Raw genomic sequence first — 26,144 nt, 5'->3', positions numbered from 1 at the left:
TCAGCTTGTTCACAACTATTGCAATCCAGACATGCTACCTTTTCTCTTTTCTACTGTACAGAATGGCCATGAAATTCAATCAATATCTCTGTAATTTGGTTTGTAGAAAATAGTTTCACAGAAGGAAAAGTTAATGTATTATGTCTTTTACATTGTGAGTTGGTGAACCCCACAGTGTTTTTATCTAAATCAGAATGAATCGTTTGAGCAATGTTTTGCCTTAATTAACTTTCGGATTTGTATATCTGAATTACATTGAAACTGATCCTCCCAAATTAAAGATGGCATACCCCAGTTAATTCTTAAAATCTCTCCAGGGGATGTCTTAAACACTAATAGGAATAATTGACTTCTTGTGTCAAACTTTGCTCCTTCCTTGCATTCCACTCTTTCTTAAATCAAATTTTCTTGATAGAAAATTGATGGACATCATTTATACTAAGTATAAATTATTGTATCTATTTATTGTGAGCATGCCCCCTTTTTTAATATACCATGTAGTCTCCTTTAGCTAAAGTCCTTCCCCAATCCCTCATATATACATTCAAAGGAGAAACATATATTTTAGTGATTTCATAATTTTGATCTGGCTGAGTAAAATCCCTATATTTTATAATTCAACCTGTGTACCCAGGTATTTCACAAATCTACCAAGGAAGGGACATCTTTATTGTTTTTTTCCCTTTTTTTCTTTCAAAATGTTTTGTCTCTAAAACACAGACATGCCATGTCATTTCAATGTAAATTCAATAAATTCCAAGGACTCTCTTCTACCTCCAGGTTCACATATAAAATATCATCTGAAGTCCTTTATAACCTGGTACCTTCCTGCCTTTCCAGACTTCTGACCCCCCTCACTGTCCCCCACATCCTCTACAATCAAAAGGCACTGGTCTCCTTGCCATTCCTCCTACAAGAAATTTCATCCCTCAATTCAGAGCATCTTCACTGGTTGTTCCCTCACCTCTCCAAACCTGAAATGCTTTCCTTCCTCAATTCCACTTTCTTGGCTCCCAGGCTTCCTTCAAGTCCCAACTAAAATCTCACCTTCTCCAGGAAGCCTTTCCCCATTCTCCATTAATGCCAGTGCCTTCCCTTACTTAATCAACTCCAGTTTGTCTTGTCTTTTTTTCCATGTTGTTTTTCCCATTGGACAACAAACTCCTTGAGGTTAGGGACTGTCTTTTGTCTTTCTTTGTATTTCCAATGCTTTGTGTGGTATCAAGTATACAGTAGGCAGTTAACAAATGCTTGTTAATGTTTGCTATTAGATAGCTAGGTGGAGCACTGGATAAAATGCTGCTAGCTCTGGAATTAGGAAGACCTGAGCTCAACATTGGCTTCGAACATTTACCAGAAAAGTCACTTAACTCAATTTGCCTCAAATTTCTCATCTACAAAAAGGAACTGGCGAAGGAAATGTGAAACAACTCCACTCTCTTTGCCAAGAGTTGTACAGGACTGAAATGACTAGACAACAACAAACTTGACCCTAATGACTTACAAAGTTGGCTCAGTGAATTGAGCACTGGACATGGAATCAGTCATATCTGAGTTCAAATCTGGTATCAGACACTTTCTATCTCTGTGATCCTGAGTCAGTCAATTAACCTATTTGCCTTATTCCACTAGAGAAGGAAATAGCAAAACCACTCCAGTATCTTTGCCAAGAAAACCTGATAGTCAGTAATATCCATGGGGATACAAAGAATTTAATACAACTGACCAAATGAATAGCAACAATATTATCTATGACTTCCTGCTTGGTTGATCATGGTCAAATCTTTCATCCTTTCTGGATCTCAACTTCCTTATTTTCCAAAATAAATGAGTTTTAATGTCTCAGTCTTGATTCTACTTGCCCAAGGTTTGTTATCACATCTTGCTACTGCGCTTCTCTGCTTATCTATCAATACCTTTTTATAAAGTGATCCCTAATGAACCATTCCCATAGGTACATGGAAATCTTTGGGATAACTATTGTATAAGTGTCACATCAAAGCCAGGATGCTACATGGTACTCTTAGAAACTGAAAAGATATTGCATCTGCTCAGTTACTCAAATCTTAGCAAACTAATCTTCAGCAAGTAGGGTTGGTCCTCCAAAGGGTTATCATTAGGGGGCGGGGAAGAGAGGTGGGTGGATTGAGGCAATTGGCATTAAGTGATTTGACCAAGGTCACACCAAGAAGTCACCCAGCCTTTGCAAAAGGCCTCTGGTATTTCAACATTCAGTTCAATAAATATTTAAGTACAAGGCACCATTTAGGTATTTGGTACATACACAAAGACAGAAAATGCATAATTCCAACACATGATGTAGAATGAGCACTAACTCTGAATTTAGAGGAATTGGGTTCCAATTCTGCCTCTGATACTTATCACCTTTTGACTTAAGATGAGACATTCAATTTCCCTGGTCCTTAGTTTCCTCTTCTGATAATTTTTGCTGTGGTTTGTCCTTTGCTCTTAAGGAAGACTATGACTTCAAAAAAGTAATGCCATGACATACACTTGAATTGGATTCAAGTGAGGGGTTGCTGTGCAAAGTCACCAGGCTCACTTTCTCTTCCTGAAGTCATCTGGGTCCAGTGACCAGATACGAATCACGTTGACTAGAGATGCCCCTGGATGTGAGGCAATCAAAATTAAGTGACTTGCCCAAGGTCACATAGCTAGTAAGTGTCAAGGTCTGATGCCAGATTTGAACTCTGGTCATCCTGATTCCAAAGCTGGTATCCTATCCATTTCAACACCTAGTCCAAGTATGGACCACTAGGCAGCTGGGCTAAGATGGGCCTTGAGGTCTCTTAAGCCCTAAATGTACTTTCTAGAGAGGGAGTCATTAAAAATTTTTGAATCACTTGAACATCATTGAGACTTGAGTAAAAGTTGAATTTAAACTCTGGGCAAAACTTCTGGAAATTTCTTGGAATGCTGGAGACCTAAATTCAGATTTTCTTTATTCTCCAGATTCTGATATAAATAATCACATCCTTTAGCCAGGTACTTACAAAAGCGATTTCCTACAAAGTCTCTTGCTTTCCCCAGTCAGATAAAATGATGCCAATAAAACTTCCCCCAATCACAGGGAGGGAGAAGGCATAAGACTCATCAGAGACAGATCGCAGGTTGTATTCAGTAGAACAAACAGCAAGTTTCGAAAATGAAGCACATTCTTCTCCTTTAAATGAAAGACTTTGTCAAGGTTTATAAGAAGCAGGTTTAAATAAGCCAGCAATTTATTCCCCCCAGAGCTCTGGAATTAAAGTCAATGCCTGGACAACCAGCACAAAGTCTGAGCTCCCATCATCCTTACTAATGCTCTGGTATCTGAGAAATGATGAATGGAGTTGGGGCAGATAGATTGCACCTGAGGCAAAACTATTCTCATTACTAGATGGGAAAAAAATCTCCCCATTTTTCTGGTCATTTTGCCAGAAGCAAAAAATAAAAATAAATTTTAAAATACTTTTTCTTGTTTTTTATTGAATAATAAGAGAAGTCCTGCCTCTCCAGAGCTCAGAATCCAGAACCATGGCATATTTGGCAGAGGAAATGGGCAGTTGACTTTTTCCCTGAGGAAGAGATTAAAAGACTATCAATCAATCAATCAATCAGGAAGTATTCATTATATCATCTACCATATGCCAGACACTAGGGGTCCAAGTACAAAGAATAAAATAATTCCTATCAATCAAAAAAATATACCTTCTCATAGGAGTTGTCTATAGCATAGAATAGAATGGAATTGTAATCTAGGAAGTGGGCATCAGGAAGATGCTAGCTATGTGACCTTGACAACTAAACCATTCATTCCCCTTCTCTGGGTCTCTATATAATATGGATAATGCTTGTACTACCTAATTCATATGATATGAGAGTCCAGTCATAAGATGTCTAAAAAGCCTTCCACAAACTTTGAAGCACTGTGCATAAGTGGAAATCATGATGATAATAATAATCATGACTAACATTTACAAATGAAGAACCAGAAGCTCAGAAAGATGTCTCAGAAAGACTAGTCCAAATGTCCATGACAAACTAAAGGTGTAATTCAAACAAACAAAAAGGGTTTTTTGTTTCTTCTAGCAAAATGGAACACAAAAAAAAGGATACACTTCCCATCTGGAAAAGAGAAGAAGTCTGCCTTAGTTTTAAGGTTTGCAAAACACATTAAATAGAGTTATGTCTCCTGAATCTCCCAACAACCCTTAGAAGTAGGTGTTATAGTTACAGATTTATAATATATGAGAAGGGACCTCACAATAGGCATCTAGATCACCTCATTTTTCAATGGGACCTGTACCATGACAGCCTCAATAATTTCTTGTCCAGCCTCTGCTGGAAGATCTCTAAGGATGGGGAGCTCACCACATCCTGAGTTAACTCATTCCACTTTAAAACTGTTCTTATAGGGGTGGCTAGGTTGCACAGTGGATAGAGCACCAGCCCTGGAGTACCTGAGTTCAAGTCTGGCCTCAGACACTTAATAATTACCTAGCTGTGTGGCCTTGGGCCATCCACTTAACCCGATTGCCTTGCAAAAAAAATACTGTTCTTACAGTTAACAAGCTTTTTCCTAATATCATTTTTCACTCATTGTTCTTAGTTCTGCCCTTTGAAGCTAAGCAAAATAAAGCTAATCCTTTTTCCACTTAATGGTCCTTTAAATATTTGAACAACACGTATCACTGAGTCTTCTCTTTTTTAGATTACACACACCCATTTCTTTCATGTGACATGGTCTCAAAGTTCACCATCCTGTTTGCCTTCTCCTGCACATTTTCCAACTTAGCAATGTTCTTCTCTAATTATCATCATCATCCCCTTTTTAAAGATGAGGAAACAGACTCTGTTGCTGAGAGATTTGCCCAAAGTCACATGACCAATAAGAAATAGGGTTTGGATAAAGATTTTACCCACTTCAAGTCCAACATTCTTCACCCATACCCTGATCCAGAGGGATCAACTGAGCAAAATCTTTCTTTTAAAGTAATGTTTGTTTTGGGGAAAGATAACACAAATTACTCTTCTCTCTCATTCACCGTTGTCTTCTCCATCCTCCACTCTACTGGGTCTCACACAGTTGTGGGTTAGAGCTGCCTTGTTATAGGGCATACCCTAGGAGGAAAACAGAAATCTATTGAGAAGCTTGCAGATCACACTACTCACTAGGAATGCATTTGTTCTGGACCATCAGATCTTGTTATCCAATTCTTTCAGTTGCAGCTGACTCTACATGCATTCATTTTGGCTTCTCTTGGCAAGGATTTCCTTTTCCAGCTTATTTTATTGATGATGAAATTGAAGCAAAGAGGGTTAAGTGACTTGAAAGGATCACCCAGCTAGAATGTGTCTGAGGTCCAATTTGAACTCAAGTTTTCTTGACTCCAGACCCAGTGTTCTATTTCTGTGCCATCTAGCAACCCTGGTGGAAAAAAAATGAGAGCACAAGGTTGAGAACTAGCTTGAACAGAAGTATCCTGCCATCTGAGGAGGAAATTAGAGCAATGAGCCAGCATGTTTTTCTGAATACATTAACATCTATTTTCCCCTCCAGACTCAAACTGGGTAGATAGTGTTATCCTTATAAAAGAGAAGGAAAATAAAGCAGTGAGTGAAAAGGGTATTGACTTTGGAGTCAGAGGACCTGGTTCAGCTACTAATTAACCATGTGACTTTAGACTAGAACCTTAACTTCCTTCTCTGAAAAATCAACCACTAAAGCCTTCCCCTCATCTCCTCTGCAACCTTGAACAAATCATTTCTTGTCTCTCCATTTGTTTCCTCACCTGTAAAATGTGAATTATAAATTTTCAGCTACCAATTTCCCAGCCTTAAGGTAAGGCAATAATTTGCAAAACATAATTGGTTATATGGACTTCAAGGTGACAGAGTAGATAGAATATCAGGTATGGAGTCAGAAAGACGAGTTCAAATCTAGTTTCTCAAACCAACTTTGAGACCTTTGCTAAGTCACTTAACCCTGTTTATCTCAGTTTCCTCATCTATAAAATGAGCTAGAGAAGGAAGTGGCAAACCCAGTATATTTGCAATCCAGGAAGTGGGCACTAGGAAGATACTAGCTATGTAACCTTGACAACTAAACTATTCCCCAAATCTGACTAAAATGACAGAACAATAAAAAAAAATTGTTATATAATTATCATAACTAGGATTTTTATGGCATTTTATGTTTTGCAAAACACTTTACAAATATTATCCCATTTTAACCTCACTACAATCCTGACAGGTGACTGCTTTATTATCTCTATATTATAGATAAGGAAACAGATAGTCTTTACGTGATTAGGCCAGGATTTCACACAGCTAGTAAGAGGTTAAAATTGGATTTGAACTCAGGTCTTCCTGACTCCAGACTTCTATCTACTGTGCTACCTAGTTTCTCTATTTGCTATATCAATGTCAGTTGTTATCATTATTTTGCAGATAAGGAAACTGAGGGTCAGAGAAGCTGGGTAGTTTGCTAAAGGTTAGTGATAGACCTGGAGTTCTACCTTCAGGCGTTCAGAGGAAAGAATCCCCTGATTCGTGGCCCTTTTGTTATCTGATCCCTAAGATAAGAGGGCAGACAGATCCCTGCTCAAAATTTTCTCCCTTCCAAGTACTGAGGAATACTATGAAAAATCACAGAAATCTGAGAAGAAGGTAATACTGTGGATACAAACCAGGAATAGGACTTGGAGCTCAACAAAACATGTTCATTTAACTGTCTTTGACACTTCTCTTGTCACCTTCCTCTCTAATTTAATAAGATTCCATTTCTCTTCTGAAACTGAACTCCCCCTTCCACTGAACAGGCTGTTTCTTAGCTAGAGAGTGAATGACCTTAATAGGAAATGGCCAGAGGGAAAAAAAAAAAAAAGCCAGACATTCTCTACTCTTCAAGAAAAAAAAAATTAGGGGGTGGCTAGGTGGCTCAGTGGATAAAGCACCCACCCTGGAGTGAGGAGTACCTGCGTTCAAATCCCGTCTCAGACACTTGATAATTACCTAGTTACGTGGCCTTAGGCAAGCCACGCAACCCCATTGCCTTGCAAAAACCTAAAAGAAAACTTGTTTTTTTACATATAACATATATTTTCTCCTTTTTATAGACCTTTATTCCAGAAGCACATGAAGTATGGAAACATTAGATTTCATTTTTTTTTTATAATTATTAACCACTTACCATGAATTAGGCAATGTCCTGGGTGCTGAAACAAAAATGAACTAGTTCCCATTCTCAAGGAGCTTACATTCCATTGGAAGAAAACAACATTACACAAATAAGTAAATACGAAATATATGCCAATCTATATTTTAAGAGAGATGGCGTGCTAGGGGTAGATGGGTACCTGAACAGTGCTTGGAAGGAAGGTAAGAATTGAAAGAATCACACATAAGGAGGAAGTACATGTCAAACATAGGAAACAGTTTTGAAAAAAAAGCACAGGATTGGAAAGAACAAATATTTATTAAACTTATACTACTTGCCAAACATTATGCTAAGCACTTTATAAAAGTCTTATTTGATCCTTGTAAAATCCCATGGGGAGACACTATTAATATTCCCATTTTATAGTTGAGAAAATTGAGGGAGATAAAGGTTAAGTGACTTGACCAAGGTCACACACACTAGGTCGACAGAACCTTCTTGACTCCAGGTCTTCTTGACTTAAGCATTCTATCCAAGATACCACCTAGATTTCTCTATATGCAAGGAAGTAGCTGATAGAATATTATGCATGGTGCTCAAGTGGAAGGCCAATTTGATTGAAACATAGATTTGTGGGAAATGACCAAAATGAAAAAAGAAAGACTAGAAAGGTTGACTATAGAAATCATTAAATGCCATGCTGATGATCTCATAATTTATCCTTACCATACCAGGGTATTTTAAAAGAGAATGACTTTAAGTCTATATTTTCATCTTCCTTTGGACAGTACGACATTCCTTGGGAAAGACTGACCAACTTGGTGAGATCATAGAAAGCTGAGCCTTTATTTCAGATTATGAATTGCATCCTCCCCATGGAAGATGTGGGTCTATCCATTGGCAGGCCATGGAGAAGACTGAGGAAGCCTCTGTAAGTTCAGCAGATGAATTCAGTAATGAATTGAGTTTCAGACTCTTGTGGGCAAGAATGGTCTCTTTGTTCTAGGTATATTTTTAATAGAATCATTCAAAAAGTCTGTCCTTTAAGGACAGATCCATGAGAGAATCAATCCCAGATCAATGACTGGCAGAACTAAGAACAGACCTGGGTTGGACAGCAGGGAAGGAGGACTGTCACATGATCTCTCCCCAGGAGTCACTGATAGAATTGAGAGACAGATCAACCATCTAGCCTCTAGAAAGGATATTCAGACTTCTGAGGGAAATGAGAAGAGAGGGGGATTTTTTATGATAATGCCAAGCTCTTGGAGAGTTGGGAGGGTCAAAGATCTCCTACTAAGTGCCAAGAACTCTATTGGAAACAGGAATTAGAAATAAAAGGAAAATATTTCCTTGTTATAAGAATTTACATCAACAAGAGACAATGAGAACAAGAACAACAAAAAGTATATACAGAATAAATATAAAGAAGTTAAATTCTCAGTAGTTGGGAAGAAGGGCATCAGCAGCTGGGGAGGGATCAAAACAGATTTCACATGAAAGTGTGATTGAGAGGAGTTTTGAAGGAAATCAAAGAAGGGAGAGCATTCTAGACATGGGGGGACAACTAATGCAAAGACTTGGATATGGGTTGGAGTACCACGCATGAGGAACATTTAGAAGACCAAAAACTGGAACCTTTTTTATGAATATTTATGGAGTCCTAGAATGGCGCTATTTTCTGAAATTCTCATAGGAATTTTTGGATAGGACAAAATCATCCAAAGAGGTATGATCTAAAGGTGGTCCCAAAGATTGGGTCCAGCCACTTCTAAACTTGGTATAAGCTTACATGATTATTGTAAAATAAGCAGAGGTCAAGGAGCAAAAATGCAACTTTTAGAACTCTCATCATCATAGCTACCATTTTTATAGTAGTTCCAATAACTGAGCTAAATGTCTTACAAGGATTATTTCATTTGATCACCTCATGACTTTTAGGTTCTATTATTATCTTTATTTGACAAATGCGAAAATTGAGGCAAACAGAGATCAGGTGACTTGCTCAAGCCCAATTAATTAATAAATGTCTGAAGTCATATTTGAACTCAGATCTTCTTGACTTCAGATACAACATCTATCTACTGTTTCACAGAAGTGCTTGCTTGCATGGATCATCTGATTCTCTTAGTAAGTTTGGGGAATATCCTATCCAGAGAAATTGGTAAAGAGTTTCCATTTCTCCTAAGTAGGAAAGACTCCTGCCATCAAGATATGTACAAAGATGGGGATAAAACTCCATTTGAGGATTAAAACTACTCCAATGAGTCATGTTATATTCAGAGTCCCATGGAGAAGATGGATGCTTTCATTTGGCACCAAGGTAGCGCTGTTGGGATCCATCAATAGTAGTTGGCAGAATTAAAAATTCCAGTATTGGTTTTCTGGGACCCTCTGCTGTTTCTTTATTGATCAAATACAGAAAGACTTACCCTTTTCCATGAAAGCTCCAAATTAAATCAAATCTCCCAGCAGTGACAAATTGTTCTTCTTCTACTCCCTTTGTTCCTAGGGTTATACCACTTGGAGATTTGATCATAGGTTGAGTCTCCTGTTTTTGGAGGCTTTGTCATCTTTGAAGGACAAAGGAATTCAGTTAAGGCAGAAAGGCAAAGGAGTGATCACTAGCACCTGTTGTTACAATGAGTGAGTCCTAGGCTTCAAACACCACTCTCCATAAGTCCAACAGAACAAGTGACTTTGGCAGATGGATTGATGCAACTTTTTGGTGTAATTAATGAGCACCTATGATTCTTCTTTATTCTCTTCCCCCATCCATTCATCATGATCTCATTCAACTTAGGGGGGAAAGCCAAGGCACCCAGAAAATAGCTTCCAGTGGTTCCTTTTTATATTTCCTTATGGACTGGCATCCCTGTGGGTTGAAGTAGGAAGTTACTGCTTTTCAGAGATAAGATTAGAGAGCAGGAGAACATTTGAGTTATGGGAAGAAATGAGGACAACTTATGATTTCAATAACCTATAACAGCAGGGATGTTAACCATGGCAGCCCTAAAAGAAAACAGGTAAACTTTACAGAAGATCTCCCTTCCCAGTATTCAGTACTGCCAAGTCTCAAGAATGAACCCCCCCACTGAAATCCATCTTTTTCCTTTCAGCTCACCCACCTGCATGGCTGCTGGGAAAAGGAAGACAGCCCCTGGCTCTTGCCTCTATCTCCCTGGGTGGTTTACCTGAGATATAGATGATGTGAGAAAGAAGACAGGGAAAATATTCTGGGGGCTTAAAAGAGAATCTAAGTTACAGACCCCAAAGCCCTTGGGAAAATTTTGAGAAGAGTTTATAAAAACTAGGAGAACACAATTATCTGGCTAGTGCCCTGGAGAAAGGAAGTAGATTTTTTTTCTTATCAATAGTACTCCACATTTCCAGAGACTCTCACCTCCTGGGGAGATAGAAACTCTTCATTATTAAAAAAGGGGAATGTTTTTTCCTCCTACAGATTTCTCTATTGCAATCATCATTAAACTGAGTAGGACTAAAAAGGCCAATGAGAGGCAATGTTAGAAAGGGTTTGGGGTTTGGAGCCAGAGGACTTGAGTTTAAATTCCTGCTGTTATTTACAACTTGTATAACCATGGGTAAGTCACTCACTTTGGAAATCTCAGTTTCCTCATTTGCATGTAAAGGAGGGGGTGTTTGAATAAATTGATCAGGTCATTCCACTTCCCTTTAAAGTAAATGGTAAGCTATCTTGGTTCCTTAAAGATGTGAAAATATATCAATTAATTTTAATTATAAGCTTTAGTTTCAGTCTGGAGGAGGATCTTGTGAACTTTGAAGGTGTCAAAGGTATTCTGGACTTACCACTTTTCCATCCATGTCCTAGCATGACCCCTTTATTCCAGTGCTTTCCCTCTTGTAATAATATTCTCTTCATTCTGAATATTGCTTAATATACATAGATGAGAGATAGATAAATAGATAGATAGATAGACAGACAGATAGACTTTTACCCCATCTCCTCATTAGTAGATCTACCTCCCATTAATTATTCACTATTGATGATTGCTTTTCACCTGTTAGGGACATCTCTTTTTCCAAAGGTTTTTAAGCATGCAAGAATCACTGTGGGGTTTTTTGTCTCTGGTTACTGAGATATCAATTTATTGATTATTTGCTAGTCTAGTTAATAAATTGACTATTATTTATCCAGAAATTCTGTCTCTAAGACTCTCCATTCTTCTCAATGAGGAATCATTGAATTCTCTTGATCAGAGTACTGAAATAATCATACTTGACTGGTAGGAATATCAGTTTCAAAACAATCTGAAGAATAGGGTTTATAGAGAGAAGAGAATGGACAAGGAATCTTATTAGGAGGATATTTTAGTACACCAAGCAATAGAAGATGAATCCTGAATTGAGTTAAACAAAGGGAATTCGGTGAGAATCTTTCTCTAAATCTAATGATTTCTATCTCCTACACCTTTTGACCTGTATTCACATAGGTGCATTTTTCCACCTTGGCTTTTCTTCCTCCAGTAGATGTTGAGAAAATTATAGAATTGGCCTTAATGCTTTTGGAAAGGCTCTGATTGAACAAACAATAAAATATATTGCCACATTTCATCCCCAATAGTCTGTTCTTCACTAGAAGAAAGGATGTGAGATTTAGAGGGTGTTCAAATCTGAGCCCTGCTATTTGCTTTCTATGTGACGTTGGCAAATTTCTTAATTTTCTGAGTCAGTAACTCCACCAATAGCACTTGGCTAAATTGGGGATCAAATAAAACTGAGTTCAAATCCTGCTGCAGACTTCATGACCCTAGGCAAGTGACAACCCCTGTCAGCCTCAGATTCCTCAAATTTAGAATGGAACTAAATGAGAGTACCAACTTCCAAGTATTGTTGTGAGGATCCAGTGAGATAATAGATGTAAAATATCTTGTAAATTTTCAAGCACATTATAAATGCTAGTTCTAATTTGATGATTTATAACTTTCTATCATTTATAATTCAAGTATTTATTAAGTTGCTATGCATCAGGCACTAGGCATACAAAGACACTGAAAAATAGGTCCTGTCCTTAAAGAGTTAGATTTTATCAAGGGGTAAATTCCAAATACAGATAAGAAAAAATAAAGAATCTTCAATGGTGAAAGCATTCCTAATGCAAAACATCAGACAAGGTGTTATTGATGAGGGGGTTCTTCAAAAACTAGCTAGGCTCTCGTTTCCCTCTTCTGTAAAACAAGGTGGTTAAACCAAGGGGGGTTAAGGTCCCTAAATCTATGTTATTATGATTCTAGACCAAGATACTCTTAAAATTGCAACCTTGATGTGATATATGTGTGTATACATATATATATATTTATATTTGTATTTTTGCTTTCTGCAAAGCACAACACAGATCTGACTATCGGCTCCATAGATATAGCCCGGTTCTGTTATGAATGGGTTTTTTATAAAAAAAGACACAGGTAAGGTGGAATGTCCTGCTTTCATGGTCTCACTCAAGGGTCAAATAAGATGGTGCCTGTTGCACATTCGGTGCTTCTCCCAGAACCTTTTGGTGTCTCCTTATGATTGACAGAAACCCCACTGGCAATCTTGTCACACATCTCAGCAGAAGAGTAGCTATGACTTTGAAAATAGACAGCTGTGTAGAATGCAGGCAGCTGGGTGACACAGCAGATAAAGAATAAGTACGTTCAGGCTAAGGCCTGACGTTAGGAAGATCTGAGTTCATAACTGGTCTCAGATACTTACTAGCTGAATGACCTGGGCAAATCACTTCACCCTGCTTGCCTCAGTTTTCTCATTTGTAAAATGAACTGGAGAAGAAAATGGCAAACCACTCCAATATCTCTGCAACAAAACCCCAAATGGGGTCCCAAAGAGACCATGACACCAGGGAGGCAATGACTCCTGACGCCAGCATTCTGAAATGATCAAACAATTCTAGAACAAACAACTCTAGAAATCTGAAGACCTAGGTTCAAATCTCAGATCTCTCTCTTATTACCTCTTTGACTCTGGGCAAATTGTTGTGTTTCTCTGGGCCTCAGCCTCTTCATCTATAAAAGGTAAAGGTTGGACTAGATGGTCTCTGAGGACCCTTCCAGCTCTATATCAATGACCCTCTGATCCTCATGAGATTCTGCTAATAAAACGTACAAAGGTCAGAAGGATCTCAATGTAGTGATGATAATTTTGTCCTTCATTCTCTGAAGAAGATTGTGACACCAGAGAGGCAATGACTCCTAATGTCAGCAAAGACAAATAAGTGGATTGGATTTGAGTGAGGGGCACTGTGCTAAGTCACCACTGTCACTTTCTTCTCCAGAGCCATCTGAGTCCAGGGACCAGATATGAATCAGGATGACTGGAGATGGTCCTGGATGGGGCTAGGTAGTGCCATAGCTAGAGCACAGGCCTTGGAGTCAGAAGAACCTGAGATCAAATTCAGCCTCAGACACACATCTCAGTTTAGTAAGGGATAGTAGAAAGAAATCTAAATCCACTCCTAGCAGGATTTTAGTCCAGTAAGGGAGAGTGAGAAGAACCCTAACCCAATGGTAATGGGATTCCAGTCCAGTAAGAAATCAGTGGAAGATTGCTAAACCAACTGGTAGCAGGCAGGATCTTGATCCAGTAAGGGGATAGTAGAAAAAATTCTAAATCTATAGTCAAGAGACATAAGTTTTAATCTGGTCTCTCTGGTTCCTATGTGCTTTATTACATATTTGACATACAACTCTCTATCTCTCATCTCCATGTTTGTTTATAAGACCTGGAAAATAGTTCCTCCTTGCCTTCATTTCTTATAATTTTTAGTTTCCTTCAAAACTTGTCTCAAGGGGCAGCTAGGCTAGGTGGCACAGGATAAAGCACCGGCCCTAGAGTCAGGAGTACCTGAGTTAGAATCCGGTCTCAGGCATTTAATAATGACCTAGCTGTGTGGCCTTGGGCAAGCCACTTAACCCCATTTGCCTTGCAAAAACCTAAAAAAATAAAAAAAAAACTTGTCTCAAGCATTATTTTCTTCAAGCATTACTTTCTATACAAAGCTTTTTCTGCTCTCCAGCTGTGAGTGTACTCTCTCCCAAAACTTGTATTTAATTTATAATGGAAAAAGTGGCCAGTAGAAGTCCAGGCTTTAGAGCAGATGCAGATGGATCTTTCTGATGGGTTGTACAAAGCACATTCTCTGCTCGCTGCCAATTAAACAAATAGTGATTTGATGGACCTTCTTCCATCTATGAGTGACTAAGGGGCTGGTCCCATGAAGTCAAAGAGATTTTTGGCTGGCTAGAAAGACAAAAGGATTGATAATACAAGGAGAGACAAGTTGGAATTGATGGTGGAAATAGGATTAGAGCCGACAGTGTCTTTCACAGATGCTTTTAAAGGAGGAAGGACAGCTGTGAGCCTCTTTGTAGGAAGAATAGCACTGACTGTAGCTGCCATTTCTCCCCAGATGGCTACCACGTGTCTCATGGCCTCTTCATCTATTAGATTTCCTTTTTCCTGATCTTAGATGAATGATTAAACAGAGATGGAATGGTCAGATTTCAAATCTGTCTGTTTCAAAGGATCAAAAAAAAAAGGCCAACTCAGCCACTGGAATGATGGTAAAGACAACCAGAACCAGCAACAGCATCAACTGAGACTGGTGACTGCCTAAAGCTAATTTGGTGGGGACTCTCGGGCAGGGATCATTTCATCTTTGTCTTCATGTTTCCAACACATTCAAAGGCCTCTCAATTGATGGACCTGAGGAAAATCACTTATCCTCACACCCTCTCTGAGTTTTGGTTTCCTCATTTATAAAATAGTTATGATAAGTAATGAAAGTGTTTATCAAGTATTTATTTAAAAAAACTAGAGTATAAGTATTTATAAAGCTTCTACTTGTGTCAGATACTGTATTAAGCACTTTTACAAATATTACCTCATTTGAATTCAATAACACACTCTCCACCTTACAGGATGATGATAAATTAAATGCCTAACAAATCTTGCAGTACTATTATGTTGTTTCCCTTGTTGCTGGGGAGGGAGATAATGGGACATAATATTTGTATAAACCTATAATCATTATTAGGCATATTACATAATTATTTCATTTGAATATTTCCATCACTCTAGCCTTACTCTGCATGTGGGGATGAGGGCTGAATTTTGCTTCATTTTGTATACTCAGCATTTAGCATGGTGTATATCATATAGTAAGTCTTAATGAATGTTTATTGATTGAAAAACTAGGAGAAAGGAAGGAATTACATTCAAACTGTCATTCCAGGAAAAGAGATGTCTGTCACTTACTCATGGCTCTGCCCATCCTCCCTGAAAAATAACTCATCTGCCAAATCATCACTTCCTTGTTTCCCATATTTCTCCTCATTAGAATAGAAACTCCTTGAAAGCAAACTGTCTTTTTTTTTCCTTTTCTTATTTGTAACCCAAATACTTAGCACAATATCTTGCTCAGTTAATGCTTAAAACCTATTTTATCTTTTATTTAATTAATGGATATAACTTGCCAGATTTAGGTTCAATGTCAGGAAAAACTTTCTAAGGGTAGAGTGATCTCCAAAAGGGAAATGGGTTTCATTGGAACTTAACAGGTGCTCCCCTCATTGGCAGTCTTCAAACAAAGGTAGATTGTTCACTTTTAAGGGACATTATAAAAAGGTCTCTCATTCAGGAAGAGACCCAATGGATCAAGTGGCCTTTGAGATTCTGTGCTTCTATCGGGTAAGTTAATAATAATAATAATGATAATTTCATATGATGTCTACAATATGCCAACCATTGTGCTAAATATAATTATCATCTCATTTGAGCCTCCAGACAACCCTGAGAGGTGGGTGTCTTTATTATCCTCATTTCTTCAGATGAGGAAACTGAGACAAACAGTGTCTTGCTCAGGGTCACACAGCTAGTAAGTGTCTGAGTCTAGATTTGACCTTGGGTCTTTCTGACTCCAAACCCAGCACTCTATACACTATGGCGTCACCTAGTTGACTTCTTATATGCAGTTGACAGATGAGAAAACTGAGGGGCATCAAGTTTAGGAGACTTGTCCAGAGGGAACGTTAAAGGAGGGATTCCAACCTAGCAACCTTCCAGTTTGGAATCCAGCAGTCTCTAGGTCAAAAGTCTCTGTGAAATGTGGAGTGGGCTATATTCTGTAGCTCACTCTGCTAATTAGTTGTCCACAGACTCCAAGATTGGCTTTAAGAAGTGTTTCCTTTAAGTATCCAAACAGTGATGATATTTAGGCACCGAGATCCTTAATGGGAAGCAAGGTGTGAAGCAAATTGAATTTTCAATCAGCCACGGCTGGCATAGTCTTTGCAGCAACTACTGACTCAACAGGGAGAGAAATCGATTCCAAGGTAATTAAAGATCATGTCGTTATAGGGGAAATGATTATGAAGGTGAAGAGAAGCCCAGACAATAGATCTTGGAAGGTGTCGCTGCTTGATGATCCATCAGGAAACAAATAGCCAGTTTGCCTTTGAGGAAAGAGAAAGGAAGGAAAATATTGGAGAAATAAGCGAAGGGAAATTGTTCTGAGGGTAGAAGGTAGTTTTTTTGCATCTGAGACATGGATATGTGGTAGACTCAACATGAGCAGCAAAGTGGCACAGTGGACAGAATGCCAGGTCTAGGGTCAAAAAGACTCATTTTCATGAATTCAAATCTGTTCTCAGACATTTACATAACCCATACTAACATAACTAACATAACCCATTATGTCTCAGTTTCCTCATTTGGTTTAATAGAAAACTCCCAGGGGTTGAAACTGCCTAGACCTATGCAGGTTGTGGTCTTCTTTACAATTTCTAGTCTTAAAACAGTTGCCCAGATACAAGAGGTTAAGGGTCTTTCTTAGTATCAATAGGAATCAGAGGTGGGAGGGACTTGAACCCAGGTCTTTCTGAGACTGGCTCTCTATCCATCAGGCCTCTTTCATAGGGGATTTACATAGAAAGCATCATTGGATCACTCCCCGGTTTCCTTGAATGTATTAGCATTAACCAATGGTAGGTGGTAGGAGGGGACTCCTGAAGAAGTTGTAATTTTGAGCAGAGTTCCAAAGTATATATCTAGACTTATTTTGCAAGGCTCCAGAGAATAGAACCAAGGGGGGAAAAGTGGAACCCGAAAAGAAGGAAAATTGGATTTGATGTAAGAAAAATCTTTCCAAAGAGATCCCAAAATACAATGAGCTGCCTTGACAAATATTGGGCACTCCCTCATTGGATATTTTTAAGTAGATACTGTAACAACCACTTGTTGGGAGGATTATTGAAGAATTTGGGGGTTTTGCCAGATATTAATGGGACTTCATTGAATTCAATTCAAGCATTGAAGATATAGGAAGAAACAAAAGACAATCTCTGCCCTGAGGGAGCTTACAATCTAACAATTTTCAAATAGGTGATGTACAAAATAAATAGGAAATCATTAAAAGAGTTAAAGCACTTGAACTAAGAGAGATTAGGAAAAACTTCCTTTAGGGGACCAGTTGGAACCTAAAGGAAGTCTGACTGTTATCACCAACTGTGTCAGGATTTCCTCAGTTGTGTTTACGATTGCTCCGGTGAAGACTTGACACCCTGCACCTATGTCAAGGCTCCCCTATCTTGGCTAGAATCACTTAGCATCTCTACATCACTACACTTAGCACCACAAAGCATTAAGACTTACTACATGATATACACCATGCTAAATGCTGAGTATACAAAATGAAGCAAAATTCAGCCCTTGTCCCCACATGCAGAGTAAGGCTAGAGTGATGGAAAGATTCAAATGAAATAATTATGTAATATGCCTAATAATGATTACAGGCTTATACAAATGTTATTTCCCATTATCTCCCTCCCCAACAGCAAGGTAAACAACATAATAATAGTACCTCAAGATTTGTTAGGCATTTAGTTCATCATCCTGTAAGGTGGAGAGTGTGTTATTGAATTTCTCCATGGGTTATATAGTTCTTGCCCAACACAAGTCTCTGCCTCTTTTTTCAGCTTCCAAGAGAAAAGACTTTCCCACTGCCAGGATAGATTAGGATAGTTCTCTTGCCCCAGATATTTTCTTCAGCTCTCAGGATCTACAGTCCCAGAAAAATCTGCCTGTTCTCTCACACCTTAATTACCCTAGGGGTACTACTGGCATGGGAGGGTTGTATCATCAAATCATAGAATTTAGATCTTGAAAGGAACTTCACAAAATCAACCAGTCCAATTCTTTTATTTTACAGACAAGGAAACTGAGGCTCAGAGAAAGGAAGCAGCTTGCCCAAGATCTCTTAGGAATCAAGGATATAGAGAAGGGATTCTAACCAAAGTCTTCCAAGTCTTGTACTCTTTAATTGGCACACTTAAGAAACCAAGCTATTCACTAGGATTTAATGAGAAATTATAACCTTCCTGCCCAGTGGACCATTTTATCTCTATAACCTTAGAAAAGGAGGAATTTAAAAAAACTCATTTCTCTCATTTCCCAAAAGCAAAGTCAGCTAAGGGACTGGGAGGATTCTGTTCTTTTTCTTCTTTGATGTGTCATAATGCATTCAGCACTAGATTTGGAGTCAAGATCTGGATTCAAACACTACCTTGTATATTTAGTATCTGTATGAGCTTGGCCAAATCATTTAACCTTTATAAGCATCAGTTCCATTATAAAATGGGAAAAACTTAGAGGACCTACTGCCCAGGTTTTTGTGAAGTTCAAAAGAGATAACATGTAAAACCCTTTGCAAACTATATAAATGTGAGCTATAATTACTAATATTAACAAAGCAAAATGATTTTCTTTCCAAAAGGAGAATAAATAAGAAATATTAAATGGGTTCATCCATGGAGGGGAATCCAGTCCATTGGGGACAGAATAGATTTACAGCAAGGCTGACAATTGAACACACTTTGATCTTTCATTTTACTAAAGAGGAAACAGAGACTCAGAGGCAGGAAGCAGCTTGGCCAAGTTTGGGCCTCTAGCCAGACCTGCCCTGGAAGAAGGTATTAGAAATGAATGCCCCCAGGGAAGTGGAGCTGAGGGAGAAATTAAGTGAGGGCTTCTGAACAGAGTTAGGCTTTGATTTAACATCTGAGTGATGGTTCCAATCATTTCTTACTTTAGCTGAACTAGTTTGGCAGTCTCTAGCTAACAGCAAACTTTAATAATCTGGTTTAGAAATATCTCTATTTCAAACTGTTCTCTAGGGTTTAAATATGATTTAGAATCTTCCAGGGGCTTTTGTGATTCCATGTGAAATCAGAGGCATAACTAACAAAGGCTTTGCCCCCATGGTGACATGGGAGGGATCAACTGCCCTCTGTTGTCACCTCTACATTTCCCAACAGAGGATCACAACTCTAGAGAAGGAAGAGACCTCAGAAGCCATCTAGTTCAACCCCCTTGTTTTATAGAAATGAAAACCAAGGACTAGGGAGCTGAAAGAACTTTCTCAAAGTCACACAGTTAAATAATGGTGGAGAGATGATCTTTAAAACCCAACACACTGTACATTCTGGGGGTTATACTCTCCTACTGCACTGACTTTTCTCCTCATTAATCCTCTCCAATTTGACCCTCTGACTGAAGGCAAGACCATGCTCTTTAATGCTTCTATTGGACACAGTCTACTCCCATTTTTTTATATTTTAAACACTTCTATATTTACACATTGACTCCTTCAATAGAATGAAAGTTCTCTGTGGGTAAGAATTGTTTTACCTTTGTCTTCCTTTCCCCAGAATCTGATGCATGATAGGTGTTTCATAAATGTTTGGAATTTATTGATTACTGACTGGGAGAGGTCTGGCAAGTCTTCAAGAATGATATATAGTTGGGACTTTGAAGGCTGGGCAGGAAGGAAGAAGAGAATATTTGAGTCATCAACATCATACTCATTAAGTGCTGAACATCTAAAGAAAAGCAAAAATATGGTTCTTGACCAGTGAGTCAACATTCCGATACACAACACAAATAATTATATACATAACAAGATATGGACAGTGTCAATGGAGGCTAAACAAAGTGAAGAGACTAGCAATGCTTAGAGAAGACTGTATTCAAAACTATGGAGATTAAAGGTGACATGGGATGTAGGAGAAGGTCACAAGAATGTAATGGATAGAGGGATCATGGTGGGAAGAGTTATTTTATTTTCTATCATTCTCTCTCTGTCTCTTTTTTATTTTTTAGGTTTTTGCAAGGCAATGGGGTTAAGGTCACACAGCTAGGTAATTATTGAGTATCTGAGGTTGGATTTGATCTCAGGTTCTCCTGACTCCAGGGCCAGTGCTCTAGTCACTGTGCCACCCAGCTGTGCCCATTTTTATCATTCTTAAGGGTTAAAGCAAAGAGGCTGTGTGGCATTAGCCTTCAACGATCTGTTGTTGTTGGGTCTGGTTTTTTTTTTAGGGGGCAGGTGGATTAGGGTTAAGTGATTTGCCCAGGATCACAGACCTAGTAAGCATCTATAGTTGCATTTGAACTCAGATCTTGCTGACTCCCAGGCTGGGACTCTAACCACTGAGGCTGTTAGGTGCCCTATGAGCTGGTGATGAAGCAAGGAAGATTTGCTTCATACTGGTCTTGTGGCCCTGGTCCATCACTTTATCTCCCAGTTATCTGGGAAATTCTGTAAGACTGTAATTTACAGAGAAAATGCCTATTTGCAGTGATAGGTGAACTTTCCTAAAATGAAAGTTACTATTTCAATGAAATCACAGAGCCTATCCCTATTATGGGGGCTAGATTTGTCTCCAAAGCTAAATCCTGTAGAAAAACCACATCTTTGTGCTTCAATTAGATTGTAAGCTCCATGAGGAAAGTAACTGTCTTATTCTACTTTGAATGCAAAATACACCTCATTCAGTACAGTAGATAACTTGTTTGGTTGACTTCTATACTTTTTGCCCTAATCAGAAATTAAATACCTAAATCTTGATTACATAATAGCAACTCATTTATTATAGCCAACATAATCATAGTAGGAAACATTTGGTAGTTATTTCTGAGTGAGTAGTAGATGAACAAAAGTCAGATGGACTGTTTTTAAAAAGATTAATCTGGCAAAAGAACTTAATGACATCCTTAAAACTAAAACAACAGATGCATTCAGGTGACTTCAGGGCTCTGAGAAATGGAGGGTAGGGTAGTAAAAGCTATGTGGGAAATTTCCTTCTCCAGTTCATTTTACAGATCAGGAAACTAAGGCAAACAAGTTTAACTGATTTGTCCAGGGTCACACAATATTTCAGTGTCTGAGGCTAGATTTCAGTTCATGAATATGAGACTTCCTGACTCCAGGTTTGGCAATCTATACACTGAGACACCTGGCTGCCCCACAGAAAATTAAAATAAAGGATAAAGATGGAAAGAAACAATAGGTCATGATAAACAGTTCCAACCTGATATTTTTAAATAATGTGGACACCCCAAAAAGCATAATAGTCAATAGATATTTAATAAGTGCCTGCCATGAACCAGGCACTGTGCTAGTACCAAAGATACAATCATGAATTTAAAAAAAAGTTCCTGCCCTCAAGGAGCTTACAATCTAATAGAAAAAGACAACACAGAAAGGAAAACTGAAAAGAAAGGAAAGTTGAAAAGAGATAAAAGTTGAAAGGAGATAAAAGGAAAGGAACCCAAATGGAGGCTCAATAGAGAAATCTGAAAAAGTACAAAAATAGGGTAGCTGGTTGAAAACAGAGAGAAGACTGTGTTCAAAAGAAGCCTTAAAGCTCATGGCTCTAACCTCAGTCAGAGGGTCCAATCAGAGGGGCAGGTGGCACTGATGAGATAGTAATAACAAGCAGATTCAATCTTATAGGATAATGAGATTTCCCAATGAGGAGTTTCTTCAGGAAGGAAGACATGACTGGAAAGGTCTAAAGAAATCCAAAAGCAGTGGAGTGAGTGAAAAATGAGGAAAACAGGTCAATATAAAACTTCTACAACTCTTTAAAGTTTGGTGTTTTTCCTAGGGTTATTTGTTACTTCACTAATATAGATCTCAACATAAACTCTATAACAATATAGATCTCTTAATATGGATTTCCTAATATAGATTTCTATGCAGATCCTTTAATATAGATCTCTATAGAAATCTCAATAATGTAAAAAAAGCCCTTATAAATATGACTCCAGATAGAAAATGTGTCACCCCACAACTAAACTGGTAATCAGTCTCTCTGAAACTTCCTTAGGGTGGTTCCAAAGCTCCATAGCTGGGGTGGCTAGGTGGCACAGTGGATAGAGCACTGGCCCTGGAATCAGGAGAACCTGAGATCAAATTCAGCCTCAGACACTTAATAATTACCTAGCTGTGTGGCCCTGGGCAAGCCACTTAATCCCATTGCCTTGCAAAAACCTAAAAAAAAAAATATCAAAGCTCCATAGCTATTGTAAAACACCAGACTCCTCCTGGATGTTGTTCCTGCTTGGCAGAAAAATTGCCTAGAGAGAAGACACTTCATTGGCTTTACAGAGACCAAGGTCATTTCCTTTCTAACCACTACTCCTGCTTCAGGGGCCAAACAGAAAAAGCTTTACTCCTTCAAATTTATAAAGGCAACTGCCATGCCCATACTTTGAGTCTTCTCAGAACAACACTAGTCCATCAGCTAACCCTCACATATGACAAGGGCCCTAGTCCCTTCACTCTTCTAGTCACACCTCCTATGGGGTAGTTACAGTTCATCAATGCCCTTGCTAAATTCTGGTGCCTAGAACAAAATAAAATATTCTAGATGTGGTCTGACCATAGTCAGACGATGGCCTCCCTAGCTTTGGTATCAAAGAAAATGAATTCAGAAAAAGCAGTAAGTCCCACCAAATGCATGCAAATAAAATCTGTAATGAAGACATTGTAACTTTAAAACAATAGTTTTATTGAAGTCAATCTCCAATTGATAAATTGTCAAAGGATATGAACCAGTAAACTATAGTCATATGAAAAAAATTGCTCAAAAAATTGCTGTTGATTAGAGAAATGAAAATTTAAACAACCCTGAGGTACTACCCCACACATATCAGATTGGCTAATATGATAGAAAAGGAAAATGAAAAATGTTGGGAGTAGGTAGAAAAATTGAGACACTAATATGCTGTCAGTGGAGTAGCGAACCATTCTGGAGAGCAGTTTGGAACTATTCCCATAGGGTTATAAAAATCTTTGACTCAGCAAACCCATTTACTAGGTCTGTATCCCAAGGAGATGAGAAATAAGAAAAAAGACAAAAAATATTTATAGCAGCTTTTATACTGATAGAAAAAATCAGAAATTGAGGGGACTCCCATCAATTGGGGAATGACAAAGGAAGTTGTGGTATATGATTGTGATGAAATACTAGTATCCTATAAGAAATTATGTTCAACGGGGTGGCTAGGTGGCGCAGTGGATAAAGCACTGGCCCTGGAGCCAGGAGTACCTGGGTTCAAATCTAGTCTCAGACACTTAATAAATACCTAGCTGTGTGGCCTTGGGCAAGCCACGTAACCCCATTTGCCTTGCAAAAACCTAAAAAAAAAAATTATATTCAAGATGTTTTAAAAAAAAACCCATCAGCATGAACTGATACAAAGTGAAAAGAGCACAAGGAGAACATTTTACACAGTGGCAGCAATATTGAACAATGATCAATTAGCTAAGATCTTCTGATGAAAAATATTATCTATTCATTTTCAGAGAAAACTGGTGGGATCTCAATACAGATTGAAGTATACTTTCTTAAAATTTTATTTTTCTTGGATTTTTTTGTAGTCTGAGTTTTCCTTCACATGTCATATGTGTTCTTTAGTCTAGAGAAGACTCAAAGTACATTGGCATAGGAGCTGACTTCAAAAATTTGAAGGAGATAAAATTAGTTTGACTTGGTCCCAGCCAGCTGAACCAGGAATAGTGTAAAGAATGGAAGTGCCCTTGCCAAAGTCAATAGAGTATCCTCTCTAGGAGGTTTTTCTATTAATAATAATAATAATAATTGGGGATAGCTAGGTGGTGCTGTGCAGCCCTGCAGTCAGGGGACCTGAGTTCAAATATGAACCCAGATATTTGATGCTTGCTAGTTGTGAGACCTTGGGCAAATCACTTAACCCTGATTATTTCCCAGCCAGGGCTATCTCCAGCTGTCCTGATCTGTATCTGGCCACTAGACCTAGATTCTCCAGAAGAAAAAGGTGAGGTTGGTGACTTAGCATAGCACCCCTTCTCTCAAATCCAACTACTTCCATGTCAAAGTCTTCTTTGAGAATGAAGGACAAGCAGCATCATCATAAATAATATGGAAATATATTTTTGCATGATTGTAGATGTATAAATTATATCAAATCACTATTCAGAAAAGGGGAAGGGGAGGAATGGAGGGTGAAAATGTTAAAAAAATTATTTTTACATGTAATTGGGGGAATAAAATATTAAATATATTTTTAAAAATAAAGTTTTATTCATATATTTTATTTTGATATAACTTAGATTTCTTCCCTGTATTCTTCCTCTTGCCTTTTTTCACAGTCATCCTTACAATAAACATTTTTAAAAGAGAAAAAAATATTATAAAAATGAATCAACATATAAAAAACAATGTTATATGCCATGTTTAACACTGTGGACCCTCAATTTCTGCAAGGGTGCAAAAGAAGGTAGAAAACAACACAGTTTTTAAAGCATTCAGAGATAAGTTTTCAAGATACCTCATAAAAAGAGGAAGATTTCAAATGAATAGGAGGAAAATCTCTAACAGAGGTTATAATAATAAAAAAAGGAGGAAGCCAAGAAGCTTTCTCTGACTACTGACCTAGATGCTGATTTTCTCAAGAGAATTATCACCATAGTCAAATAATTCACCATCTAGTGGCCAACCTGAGAAATAAAAGTACAATAAAAACATAGATAATATCAATATTTGGTTGTATAAGGCAAGCCACAGCCCACAGAGATTCTTATGTACTATTTAGGGACTCATACACTGGTATAGGGAATTGAAAAGTATCCTTAAAGTTAGGAAGAACTAAATGAAAAGTCCTGGTTGTGATACATCCTCACTGTATGACCCTGGGCAAGTCAATTAACCTTTTTTTGCATTTTTAAGGCAATCTCTAAGACTGTCAATTGCAAGAAGGTGCCAAACTACAACACTTATGGGAATTTCTTCAATCAAGACTTCCCTATAATCAGTGATATCAAAGATCCAGTCTCTGTTTTCATTAGACTGTCAAATACTTCTGAATGCAGGGACCAACTCACTTTTTTTCTTTTTGTCCCTATAGAAAGCTCTTAAATAAATGCCATTTCATTCATTTATCCATTCATGAATGCAATCCCTTCCAACTGAAATTCTGTGATTCTTTACCAGCTGTCCCACCCTCCTGTGGCCTTGCTTTCTGTGAGAGAAGCCTACACCACTTCTTCCCAGAATCCTCTGGAACACTCTTCCCACTGCATGAAATCCATTAGGCTATTGATTTAATAAATTGGGAGGGGCAGTGAGGAAAGGGTGGTATGTGGAAATCTCCAGCCTTCATTCCCTACTGTTCAAGATTCCTCCAGTCTCATTTCTCCCAGACTTTGGGAACCATTCAGGATTGACAGGCTGACAATAGAACTCTTTACTGAAGTACCCCTCCCCACTCTCTTTATTGAAAGCACTTGAGCAAAATATTTACTCTTTTAGAAACCTCCTTAGCCTGGAGTGATTACAGAAATGCTGAAGGTTGTTTTAGCCATCTGCAGCTCTTAGAGAGAGTCAATATTTAGACAGTACCCAAAAAAATGAAAAAGAAAGGAAAAGATGCAAACTGTATCACAAGGATGTCTCTCAATGGTGCTATATATGTGTGTGTGTCACTGTTTGTGTGTTTGTGTGTGTGTGTGTGTAAAAATGATAGCCAGATAGAGATAAACAGAAAGACAAACAGACAAATACAGAGAGATAATGACACAAACAGAAAAACAGAGGCAGAGAGTCAGAGACAGACAGAAAAATAG

The sequence above is a fragment of the Macrotis lagotis genome, chromosome X (assembly GCF_037893015.1).
Source record: "Macrotis lagotis isolate mMagLag1 chromosome X, bilby.v1.9.chrom.fasta, whole genome shotgun sequence".
Classification (NCBI taxonomy): domain Eukaryota; kingdom Metazoa; phylum Chordata; class Mammalia; order Peramelemorphia; family Peramelidae; genus Macrotis; species Macrotis lagotis.
Note: the sequence above shows the minus strand (reverse complement) of the source record.